The sequence below is a fragment of the Ailuropoda melanoleuca genome, chromosome 7 (genome assembly GCF_002007445.2).
Source record: "Ailuropoda melanoleuca isolate Jingjing chromosome 7, ASM200744v2, whole genome shotgun sequence".
Taxonomy (NCBI): Eukaryota; Metazoa; Chordata; class Mammalia; order Carnivora; family Ursidae; genus Ailuropoda; species Ailuropoda melanoleuca.
Genome location: NC_048224.1, coordinates 19,643,691 through 19,656,979, shown reverse-complemented (window position 1 = coordinate 19,656,979; position 13,289 = coordinate 19,643,691). Strand labels below are relative to the sequence as shown.

At 37.4% G+C, this 13,289-nt stretch overlaps 1 protein-coding gene across 2 annotated transcripts in view; it reads left to right on the top strand.

Moving 5' to 3' along the window:
* Positions 1-13,289, top strand: part of LINGO2 (leucine rich repeat and Ig domain containing 2) — a 1,137,445-nt gene that overhangs the window by 833,224 nt on the left and 290,932 nt on the right. For both annotated transcript variants that reach the window (XM_034663995.1, XM_034663996.1), the window contains exon 4: positions 8,096-8,254. The gene's annotated coding sequence lies outside the window, so the exon portion shown is untranslated. The remainder of the gene's footprint in view (positions 1-8,095; positions 8,255-13,289) is intronic.

The window sequence follows — 13,289 nt, the reverse complement described above, 5'->3', positions numbered from 1 at the left end:
TCCATGTTACTTTGAGTCAGTCTCCTAGGTGGGTCCTAGTAGACTTTCAATCAATCTGAGAAGCAAATTTACGTATCAGGCAGAATTTTTAGTTGAAAGTATTGGAAAATGACTCTGGCTCTCTTAAGCAGAAAAAGAATTTAGCAGGAGAGTCAAAGCTCACAAAATAGCATATGGAAAGGAACAAGAAAGCTTGGGAGGCTAGTTGCTGGAAAAATACATAAGGTCACACTGCAGGAAAACCTAGTGCTTTAGTCACCACTGGCATGAGTCTGATCTTAAAATACACACACACACATAGATTTTTTTTTTTTTAACCTTTGTGTCATTCTCTCAAACATTCTAGTTTAGGTTATCTTGGTTGAGTTTAGGTCACTTCCAAGCCTCTCTCATTCCCCCAGGTATTAGGGGAAAGGATTTCTCTTTGCTCCAAGATTACCTTTACGTTAATAATGCAACATGCAATAATAATGCAATAATTCAAGGTCCATCCTGCTTTCCTAATAAAAGTTAGAAAGCTCATAGGAAGAAGAGTGTGTTGGTTTCTGAACAGCTGAAAACAAAAAAACAAAACATTATACTGTCTTTCTCGTATTTTATCTCTAGGTATCTGATGTTGGGAAAAAGTAGAATGTAGTGGTTAGAGGAGAGCAGGCATTAGAAATAGAAAAGAGGGGCGCCTGGGTGACTCAGTCGGTTAAGCTGGATGGTCCAACTCTTGATTTTGGTTCAGGTCATGATCTCAGGGTCACATCGTGTTGGGCTCTGCACTCAGCAGGGAGTCTGCTTGAGATTCCCTCTCTCTCCCTGGCCATCTGCCCCTCCCCCACTTGCACTCTCGCACATGCACCCAAGCTCCCAATCTCTCTATTCCTGGAAGAAAGCAAATTGATAAGCAAACAACATACAGACCATTTATTTATATCAAAAAATCATGGCCTATTCATCCAAAAAATCAGGCTCCCTTTTTAGCTTTTTGGCTAAACTGCTGACTACTCATCTCTCTGACATTAGTTCTCAGTTGCCAAGTGGGAATGATAATGTCTGTCTCCCAGGTTTGTTGTGAAGATGAAATGAGAACATGTGTGTAGCACACCCAGCACAGCACACTAATTCACGGTGGTTACTTGTCAAATACTTATTTTCCTATCCTCTCTAGAAAACTAACTCCTGAAAAACTCTACCACCACAGCCTCCCTACAGGGGGCTGCAAATCTTAAACATGCTGACTGTGTCCATGAGGAAGTGTAATCGCTGTAGATACATGCTTTGTGGCCCTGTTTTTGATGGTCGTCATGTCCAGAGACATAAGTTCCTTCTTCATGAAATGGAAGTCATTGACAAGATCAGCAAACCCCCTTTGTTTCTTGTTTCCAATTCTAGGTACAGTGCGTTCTTACACCAAAGAGAACTTGAGTCCTCCTTTCTTATAATTATTGTATAATTCTCTTTCATAATGGTTTCTCTCTATTCTTAGGGAGTCCCTTTGGTGTTGAAAACAATAAAGCTATATTAAATAAAAAGAATGATCATGTGTATATTGAACATTAAAATAAATTCTTAAGTAGTTGAAAGAAAAATATTGATCATTAAAGGAGATTTCTCAATTTATGAAATTCACAAAATAATTTTTCTAAAATAGGCTAATTTATTTGAAATTAAAAGAGAAATAAGTTATAAATTAAAAGTTGTGGGAACATAATGAGATACGTCAAAAATAGGTTTTATTCCAGGAGAGTGGTTCTTAAACAGTAGTATGTGTAAGTGTAATCTAGGGAACTGTTATCTGCAGAATTCCCACTCTCACTCCAAAAATGGGGATTATGAATTCTGAGATACAGCCCAAGAATGCACACTATTAAACATATTCGTTGGTGATTTTGATGAACTGGTCTTAGAGGGCTTTTTTCCCACCCCTCTAGAAAGACTTTACGGAGGAGTTTTTACCTACGCATGGATTTTGCCAAAATAGCAGTGGGTCGTGACCAGTGGTTGTAAAGCAGGATCTCAAACCGGTGGCCAAAGACCAAAACCAGTTCACAAATGTGTTTTGTCTGACAAAAAAGTTTTTAAAATGTCTGTAATGCCCTGAGGCTACGTTTGCTTCCTTCAGTTCACTGTTGACTGGCTTATTGGCTTCTGGTTGTTCTCATGTGAGTGATACAATTGACCCTGAGACACTTGGTGAACTCTGATAATTTAAAGAATCGCTCTTTAAACCATAGAAAACTCAGAATGAGGTATTTGGGAACTTGCAAGGGATGATTAAATATTCTTTGTAAATTTTAATCTGATGAGGCCTGCCAAGCTAGGGTCACATTATGAACTCTTTTTCGCCTCAGATATGACATATTCTTTTCCTTTTTTTTATTATTTTTTTATTATGATACATTAGTCACCGCACAGTACATCATTAGCTTTTGATGTAGTGTTCATGATTCATTGTTTGTGTGTAATACCCAGTGCTCCATGCAATATGTGCCCTCCTTAATACCCTTCACCGGGCTAGCCCATCCACCCACCGCCCTCCCCTCTAAAACCCTCAGTTTGTTTCCCAGAGGCCATAGTCTGTCATGGTTCATCTTCCCCTCTGTTCCCCCCCTCTTTCATTTTCCCCTTCCTTCTCCTAACGATCTCCCTGCTATTCCTTATGTATGACATTTTCTGAAGTCAATGTGGATTGGGTCCCTGCCTCTCTCATGATGCCCTGGTTTACTTCTTTGTCCACTCTGCCAGACTATGAGTAGTACCCAGGCAGGAACTGAGTCTTTGTACTTGCCTAGTGCTCAGAGCCCCGCACATTATACAGAATGCAATGGATGCTTAAATATTTGTTGAAATGCAAAGGCAGTAAGGAAGGAAAAGAAGGAAGAGTGGAAGGAAGGATGGGAAGAAGGAAAGAAGAGAAGATAATGGGGAAAGGAAGAAAAGAAGGAAAGAGGGAAAAAAGGAACAAAGAAGGAAAAACACAGGAGAGAAAGGAAAAAGTACAGAGACAAATGTCATTTGTAGAAAATTTAGAAATGTGACTAATTCAATCCCCTATTTTAGGAAAATACACATAGGAATATGGACTACTTGAATGTCAAAGTTTATAGATCATAATCAAATTCAGAATTAGTATCTTTGAGCAAAGATAGCAACAAAGAGAATTGTTGTGTGTTAGCATCAGGCACTGTGTTCTCAGATATTGATAGAATTCCCCTAAATTTTGTTTTTTCTTACCCAAGGGGCTTCCTGCCTGCTGGGTTTCCAAAGTAAAAATATTAAATGAGTATCTTGGAAGATTATTTTAAGTTTGTAATTATTCATAATGTAGCTAAACATACCAAATGAGTATCCACAAAACGCCAATGTACTATTTATATTTTAATCTAATCATAGTTTTTGTCACAATCTATCATCACAGTTTTCTCCTTGTGTCTGTATTTTTTTTCCATTGGGGAAAAAAAGGCTCAAAAGAGGGAAAGAAAGTTGTCATCTGTTGCTTTCAGAGAATTAAACTCATTTAAAATTGAGTACTCAGAAATCCTTTTATTTTGTTTGTTGACTTTTGGTATCTTCTTTCTAAAATAAAACCTACTCAAATCATGGTTATTTAAAATCCAAGTGAATTGGAAATCTATAAGGTTGTTTAGACACCATGTGAGTAAGCTGGGTGAGAGGGTGGTGTATTAGACATACAGGTGCATCATGGGTTTGTGTACTCATCAGACCCTACTGTGGTCCTAATGACCTCTGGTATGTCACTTCATTTCCCTGAGACTCAGACTTTCATCTGTATATTGAGCAAATCTCTCAAACTGAATTTCTAAGAACGTGGAATTGACAGTACAGCACTACCAATTAGCTGCATCTCAGCTCTGTTTTTCAAAGTCTCGATGTTCTTGGACAATAACTTAAACTCTCTGGTACTCATTTTAATCACCTTAAAGTGGACATTATTAAAGACTTTGCATGGTTTTTGAGAAATGAGAAACTGTATATAAAACAGCAGCAGGCATATACATTTTTGTGGATAACCCCCACCTGCTGGGATATAATCTGTGACTTTGATATCTGACTAAATGAAGAAGAAGACTAAAAGAATTTAAAAGGAATCATTTTGTTACAAAAAATGGCGGCACCTTCTCTTTCCCAGTCTCACCTATAAAAGGGACCTATTTGGAATTTCTGAGGCAGAAAGCCTCATTACTTTGATCATTGATAACCTATTTATTCCTCTATTCTTGATGTTTGTGTGGGAAAATGATACAAAGCTTGCAAAATGCACTGAGCAGTCATTTCACAAATGCCCTGAGCTCGCAGAGTGCTGAACACTCCTCCAGTTCTGGCGGTTACCCAGGGGGCTGTGCAGCATGGTTCCATGGGGAAGACGGAGCGCATCCCTGAGATAAAGCCTAAAGAGCAACATATCAACAAGTACAGATCAATAGCCTATAAAATTGAGTGCCTAAGTGCTGAGGGGATCCTTTGGAAAGCTTTCTTCAAAGCAATAAGATAAACTAAAAGGGTAGTGGTAGTGTACATAAAGAAAGACAAGGAAGACCAAAAGCCAATTACAAAGCACTTAAGGCCAGACCAAGAAGCAGGAAAATAGGGTTTGTGAATGTTTGAAAGTCTTCTACTATTTTTGAATTTTATTTTAGTCCTATTTTGTTTTAAATTCATGCACAACAGTGTTTTATCAACAGGTTGTATATACCATGCCCTTACCTAGAACCTCTCTAAACATTGTCAAAAATTCATTAATAAAATTTAAATCAACATTACTGAGGTATAACTTACATACAGTAATATGCACTCATTCAAAATTCATTTTTATTTTATTTTTTAAAAAGATTTTATTTATTTATTTGACACTAAGATAGACAATTAGAGAGGGAACACAAGCAAAGGGAGGGGGGAGAAACAGGCTCCCCACTGAGCAGGGAGCCTGATATGGGGCTCAATCCCAGGACCCTGGGATCATGACCTGAGCTGAAGGCAGACGCTTAATGACTGAGCCACCCAGGTGCCCCTAAAATTCATTTTTAAAAGAACACAAGTTTCTAAAAAAAAAAAAAAAAATAGCACGTATACTTTAAAAGACTTGGTCTCAGACAAGTCATCCCGGTAATAAGCAGAGACTCAAAAACCGTAAGATGAGAAAAAAGAAGAAAATGAACCTGTTTGGAAACCATATTGATTTTAATAAAACTCACTTAATTTCCAGGAGTATTATTTAAAGCATTTTCTGTACCTTTTGTTTACATGTTCCTATTTAATAGCATATTTAAAGAGAAGTGAAGAATTTATTTTAAGGTGTTTTTTTCTTTTTCATTCTGAATATTGGTCATAGAATAAAGTTTCAAACCAACGTCGTGGAAGCAGTAGTTCTCATGAATGCCTCGTGGACTTCTCTTTGAGAAGAATGCATGCATCGAATTTTACGTATTTTGTGTATCTTCTTGGAGAAAATGCACGGAATAGGATATAAAAAAGTGTGTGAAACAACTTATACAACAGGCCCCACCCCACCTGTTAAAACAAAATCTGTGAACTGTGATGTAGACCGACCATGCAGGATTGTATGTGATGCCCAGTACACACACCCATGGGGCACTGGTTCTATGTTGGATGCCAGAAACATCGATGTACTAATTGGTTGGATTTTTCTGAACTATTTTGACAATTAATTGGCTTATGGAAAAAAAAAACACCTTAAGAGTGACATAAATCACATCCAGTAAAAGCTTTGTATGAGTCAGCTGTATGAATCAGTCATTTTAGATTGTATATTTGCCTTTGGCCTATAATGCTGTACTCACTGACAAACTTCCTAAAATCCCATGGTCTATTCACATAGGAGTAGGATATAAAATAAGGCCAAATATTTTGATGTGGTCTAATGTGGCTTCCTTTCTTTGTTACAAATATATGCCAACAAATCAGAATAGAATAGATGGCAATCTTTTTAGGGGGGAATTGTGTCTTTTCATTTTGTATCTGGCACCTAATCCCATACTGGGAACAACTGAGGTACTCAATTCAAATCTGTGGAATGAATAAGTAGGTTAATGGCTAAGTCAGTAATCAATAGTCAGTGAAAAGCCATCAGTACTGAAGAAAATACACAAAACATACCCCTTCAAAGAAAGGATCAATAGCATCATTTTTGTATGATGAAATAAAGCCCATTTTAGAAAGCAAGTAGTTACACTGATTTTCTTATTTTTACTCTTTTGTAGTAAGTCACAGAACTAAAGGTGGAGAAGTCACACTAGGGCACAGACAGACAGGTGCTTCCAAAGCAAGTAGCTTTCAAAATATTTTCATTTCAAAGCTGTTTGGGAGCTTGGAGATTATGTTTATAAACACTTCCCTGTCATTAGGTCCACCAGTGTATGACTTCTTTCAATATCCTGCATGACTGCCAAGAGACCAAAAAAGATTATGCTCATGAGAACAGATTTGTTTTATAAGGGAATTGATTTGATAATTTTTAGAATGTACATAAAGGAGCAAAGAAATAGAATCATTTTTGGCATGAATAAAAACATTTTGCTTCCATAAATTGACCAAGGTTTTAGTTTACCAAAACCAGAACTGGAATTAACAGATTAGAACATTCTGGCCTTGCGGGGTGTGCATGTGTCTGGCTGTGTTTGCTGGTGGGGCGGAGCGGGGCTGGGGGGGGGATCTGGGTGTACGAGTATCTATGTGTGTCACTGATAACATCGACATTCTTGTTCTGATTTGTAGAACGATAACTTAGTGTCCAGGCATACATGCCTCTCCTCTTAAGGACTGATTTTGAAGCATTGCATTTTAGTCAGAGGTATGCACTTGACTTCAACCTCTTGCCTTCTTACCATTTTTGCTGAGATGGCACAAGAGGGTATCTCACGACTGTGCCTCTTAATGAAGTCTCCACTTTGACATCTGGGAATAGGTGAAGCTCTAATCACAGGTCATGAGGATATATCATTTTGTGGCTTGTTAAAATCAGTTTTTGCACCTGTGTCCACGGATCTACAGCACATAATCATCCACACGAGTGCCCCTACAGACTTAGAATGACCTCTCAGCCATTTCTGTTGTACTATTTAGAAAATAGTAACAATTATGGTTTTGTATGTGCATAACTAAACATGGTTACTGTAGCTGAACAATCTAATCCTTACTTCTGGGAAGCCCAATAAGCTAATCTATTCATTAGTATCCTTCTAAATTTCTGTTGAACAGTTATTTGTGTGGCAGGTATGAGTGCAAATAGGAGTTGTTGACTGTGCATGTTTGTTGTTGTTTTTTTTTTTTCTCTCCTTGAAGAGAAGTCAAACGTGGTAATGAAGTTTAAACAATGTATTTCTTCATGTGGACAGAGATAGTGAAATATTAGGTATGTGGTAGATTGTCCCAAAATTTCCTCCTCTAATTACTTTCCTGGGCTCTGGGCATTTCCTTTGTGCACAGATTCTGGCTACAATGTGTTCATGTTGGTTACTGTTTTATAGCCTGTGTCTCCAAATGGATAAAGGTAGCTGTTGAATTTGCAACATCTCACATAGGCCCCTTGAAGGCATTTCTCACACACTAGCCTACAGACATAATGCAGGTCTTTTTACAGGGAATGTTGACACTGACCAGAGCGTCAGAACTGACAAAGGAAACTATCCTTGATCTAAACCATCATGTGGATTTTTCTTTAGCTGCCGATGAGTTTGGCCCTGTTGAACCACATTTCTCAGTTACCCTGAGAGTATGGTAGAGACAGAAAAACATTCTGGGTGCTCCAAGTGGTCACCTACATGAAGGAGAAGGGGTACACACCATAAAATGTGTGAGTTTTAATATCTATAATGTTTATTTACACTGACAGCTTAAATAGATCAATAATACTGGTAAGAGGAGTACGCCCTCGGTGAAAACACCCTCTGTAGCACATAAACCTCAGTCTTCTGGCTTTAATGTTTATCAGCATCTTGAGAGGCATTTATAGACCCTCACATGCTCCTTTATGATTCTGTTATTGATTAAGTAGTGATGCCTGCTGGACCTAGGACATGGTTCACTATTTTTCAATTAAAATGAAGAAATACCTTGCTTGTTGCAGGTTCACTTCAAGCAGTTGGCTTGTGGGACTCTGAGAGGTGCTGCTGCCCATGACATGTTGGAATTACCATGATCAACTACCCAGTTTGGATTTCACCCAGTGGCCAGGAGCTTTGCATGGTAGACAGCAAGGGTTGGATTTTTAAAAAGAGTAAACCAGGTAAGATTTGAGGAAGACATCTGATCATTTATCACTTGCTGTAAGGGCTTTCATGTGTTGCCAAGATGTATTGAATAATGTATACATTTTCTATTTATTTTCTAAGTCCACTGAACAGGTTGTTGAAGAATGGTACTCCCTTGGAAGAATGTATATAGTAATGATTGAATCCATTTTTTCTCAAGAGGAGATAGGAGTTATTTTAAGATACACATAAAGCAGACACAGGACACTATGGATGCAGGTTAATGCAATAGCCAAAAATTGCAAGCTAAGGACATTTCCTCTTTAAGTAACTCCTCTGAACTATAATGGGATAAGCAGTTGTACTTTTGAAGATGCTGTAGGGAAAGTGTTGCTGTTAAGTAGTTGTATTTTACATGATATAGAAATTGAGTGTCAGTTTATAGTATATGATCTTATAAATATGCCTCAGGGTTACTCTAATTTAGAAGATAATACCATTATTCTGCCTTTTATTTCTTTGTATTTATCACTTTAATTCCCGTTCCTCTAAGTACTATTTAAAATGGTGATACAATGACATACTTCATTATTACTGTGGCTCCTAGAATTTACAATGTTATGCTTTTATTCAGGTATTCTTTTTGCTACTTTTCTCTATTGCATTCTGGAAACTCTTCTCCATTATTACCCATAGTTTGGTCAGATCTTTTTATCTCTCTTCTTAACTGTCTTTGTCCCCCATAACATTATTTAAAGTTGTTATCAACAATTACCTGGGAAAGCCACAAGTTATTCTTGGACTTTGACTTTCAGACCATCAAAGCTTTACAGCTTCTTGGAATTTTATGCACCTCCAAAGCAAGATTTTTCTTTAAGTTCAATTAGAGAAATAGAAAACATAAGTAAACTTCATTAACTGAGAAAAAAGGAGGGCATTTATTCTAAGTCACTTGAACTCTTTACAAATATAGCTTTCTTAATTTCTGAAAATAAATGGAACTCAGTCAATAAATTATAGCCTAAGTAATTATTTGGATGTAAAAGAGAATTTATCAAGTGACTGAGGATAACTAAGTTTGATAAATACCTCTCTCCAATCTCATAATAACTTATTTGTCTATAAGATGATATCATGAGAGTACAAAACTCAAATTGTCACAGATTTCAAATTTGTTAGAAGGAGTGAAGATCACCAGACTCATGGCAGAAATCCTTCTTGATGAAATGAGTTTTGGACAATTGTCCTACTTAGTGGCAAGGTGTGTTATGACACTTGGAAGAATTCTGCTAGTCTGTAAATAAAGGGGACATCAAAATGCAGGATGCATTTGGGTAATAAAGCTCGACCTACTTCCAGGCTTTGTAGCATTAGAATCAAGCAAATAATTAAGGCAAGAATTCTTCATGATAGACTTACCTATTCTTAAATGTTTAAGTCTTAGTCTCTGAGTCCAAAATAAATTTCATCCTGATTTTGTTTACTTCCATATTTTTAACAGAATTGGGTTGCCTGTGAAAACATCAGACTTAGAACAAAAAGACAAAAAGAAAAAGGATAAACTTAAATGTGTTTGGAAGATAATCATGTGATAATGCAATTATTAGCAGTTATTTATCATGTCATGAAGAAGAGCTCTCCTCTACTGTGAGATCAGTATTCTTATTCTTTAGAATACTTTATCTTTCTCAACTGTGCAGGTTGTCAATATAGAAAAGGTATACAAGGGCTTTTGATCCAATTATTATAAAAAACATAATGTCTTTTCTCTTTGGACAGTCTTTTGAAGTGAATACTGTTGACTAGGACGTACAGAGATAGTACATTCCACGGTTCTGTATGAAAACATACGATGCAGAAGGGCCCTACGAACATAAAAGATTTGATAGCGAATTCATATATTTTCCAGTTAAAGGTTAACTCTTTAAAAATGAACAGAAAATTTATACATTATAGCTTTATAGTTTATATTAGTTTTAAATTCATTTTTGTTCTCTGTTGTAAGAAGGGCAGTGCATTTTTTATAGCGATGCATGTTAGCTTCTCCATAAAGTTAACAGTGTCAAGGCTTCCCAATTCTGCTTCTCAGAAGTTTATAACAAAGCCATAAAAATCTGTACTGTTCCTTAGCTTAGAAGCAATTTTTCTTTCTTAAGGCATTTTAAAAGTAAAGGTTTGCCTAGCTCAGGATTACATTATTGTATGCTTATATGTAGTAGCAATATTGAGCTAGAAAGACCAAAAATAGAAGGTGAGATTTTTGAAAGTACTTCTGATAATAGCATGCCCCATGGAATGGGGTATGGAGTCTCCAAGGTGGTTCATGGAAAACGTAAGCAGTAGCCTCCATGTATGCAATGTGTCCCTTACTTTTTGCCGAGAGCAAGAGACCTCCTTACCTGTGCAACTATTCTTATTTTGAGGTCTCCTGGAAAAAGAACCTTGAGAACTTAGTGAGGCAGCTGATTCCATCAGAAAAATTCTTGTATGAATCTTAAATACTATTTGGCTACGTATTTATTTGCTCTGCAAACATTCTTCAACCGCATGTAAAGCACTCAGTGTCCAGAGACAAATCAACAACCCTCCCTGCCCTGAGTTCGTCTCACACAGTGAAACTGACATGTAAATAGCTCAACTTTAGGTTAAATGAACTAAAAAGTTTAATGATAAATTTCAAGCAGAATTCTCCAGAAATTAAGACGAAGGGCCGTTAAAACTGACAGAAGTATTAGAAGGTCTTTGAGACTTAGGAGGCATTTCAGAAGCACAGCTAGAAAGTGGGGAGGATTTTAACTGATGGAAAATAGATATGACAGCATTCTAAGCTCAGGGCACAGTATGGCAAAGCCACCCCGATGTAAAAATAAATGTTCCATTTGGAGAAGATAAGCTTGCCCCTGGAGAGTCGGGAGGCAGAGAATAGAGGTAGGGGCTGGATGGGGGTGCTTTGCATGCACAGCTGCAGTGTTATACGTATGAATGTGATGTAGTTGAATCTGTGCTTAAAGAAAATGACCCTGTCAGGGGAGGGGGAAGGAGCAAGGAAGGTGTGTGCAGAGAGAAATGATAAACTCAGAATATTCAGTTCCGCGAGTACAGAAATGGATTGTTTTTAGTGCTGCGTCACCAGTGCCCGGAACGGCTTCTGATCATCATGGATTCTGTTCGTCTCTGTTAAATGCTGACTAAATGAGTATCTCTCAGTGATAATCCGTAAACTTCTACATTTGCAACTTTTTCCTTTTTTAGAAATGGTTTGTATGAGAGACTATGGACTGTGAGAGGCAAACTGAGGACTTCAGAGGGGAGGGGGTGGGGGAAGGGGATAGCCTGGTGATGGGTAGTAAGGAGGGCACGTATTGCATGGTGCACTGGGTGTTATACGCAACTAATGAAGCATCAAACTTTACATCGGAATCTGGGGATGTACTGTATGGTGATTAACACAATATAATAAAATAAAATTAAAAAAAAAAAAGAAATGGTTTGTAAACTCTTCTTACAAAGGATGAAAAGAATTTCACTTACATGTTTTTCATCACATACACAGGTACACACACACACACACACACACACACACACACACACACTAAACTCTCTACCAGTATGTGCTTGAAATTAAACCTCAGATCCTGTTCCTGAAATTTATGCTTCAATTAAGATGGGGGCAGCTGCTACCCTACTTTATTTCCCTTTTGAGACTTTTATCTCTCAGGCTTTATCCTTCCCTTCATCGTTTTATCATCACATCAATCACTGTTTCTCTCCTTGGGAACGCAGCGTGCATTGTAGGCACATTTTTATGGCTGGAAAGCAAACCTACCCTACTTGGCACATAGTGCTTACTTAAAACTAATTAAGTAATTCTGCTGAAAGTATCATGTCCTTTCCATCACAACGCACATTTGTCCAAAATGATAGGGAACACTTCACAGAGGTGGAAAATAGCTGAGGAAGGGAGTCCAAAGAGGACACAAGATGAATGAAAGTGAACTTCAGCCCAACCTTCTTTGACACCATCCTCTAATAAGCTGGGGTGCATTCACACCTCCACTACCGGAAACTCTTAACTCACAGCCTGGCTTTCACCCCAATTATTTTATTGAAAATTACCATTGTAGGAAGGCTCCCCAGTAGTACACCAGATTCAGTACAATTTGTATGATTGAATCAGCTATTATCAGAGAAGTTCTCTTACAGTCTGGGAAAAATCTAAGAATTTCTTTCTAAATATGCATGCTTAAGGAAATGTAGATATGAACTAAATGTAATATTCTTGAGACCAAGGCTTTTGTCTTTCTTCTCTAAGACCTTAATTCCAGAGCCACGTACATTTTCCATAAACATATCTGATGAGTGGACAAATGAATGAGGATCAAAACCTGTGCTTCAGATCAAAATTGTAACTTCTGTATTAGCGGTAGGAAATACATCTTTCTCTTGTTAGTGAGGCCAAGTGGCATTTGGTTCCCTTGTCCAGCGTCAAATCAAGGGTGTCTTATTCTCTCATGGCTTCCAATACTGCCATTATTTAGTAACAGATTTTTTTTAAATCACATAAGGACAAAAATTTTTTAGGGTTATGGAGGATTTAATATAAAATAAAGGATCAAGAAAAAACTTTTATTTGAAGTCTTGTTGCCTTTACAAGTAAAGTGTCGTTCTCTTTTACAAATGGTCACAAATTTAAAAATTTTGTTTTTATAGATCTCAAATGCTTGGGGGAAAGAAACAAGGTTTTGTCTCTTTCCATGCTATTGGGTGTGGACTTCTCTGGATAGAAGTCACTAGAATACTACCATCCTAGCAAGCTACCCTTTCGTATTTCAAGGAGGCAGGTTATAGCAAATTGTGGTTGTAAGTTTACTGTCACATGTAGAGGCACTGGCTTTAAGTAAGGCCTGAATTTGAATCCCAACTCTGACACTTAAAAATTCTGTGATCTTGGGTAAGTTATTTATCATCTGAGAGCTGATTCCCAGTTGGTAACATGCACATCATAAAAGCTGCCCCATGTACAATTGTGAGAATAAAATGAAATCAGACACTCAGCAGAATATCTGATAC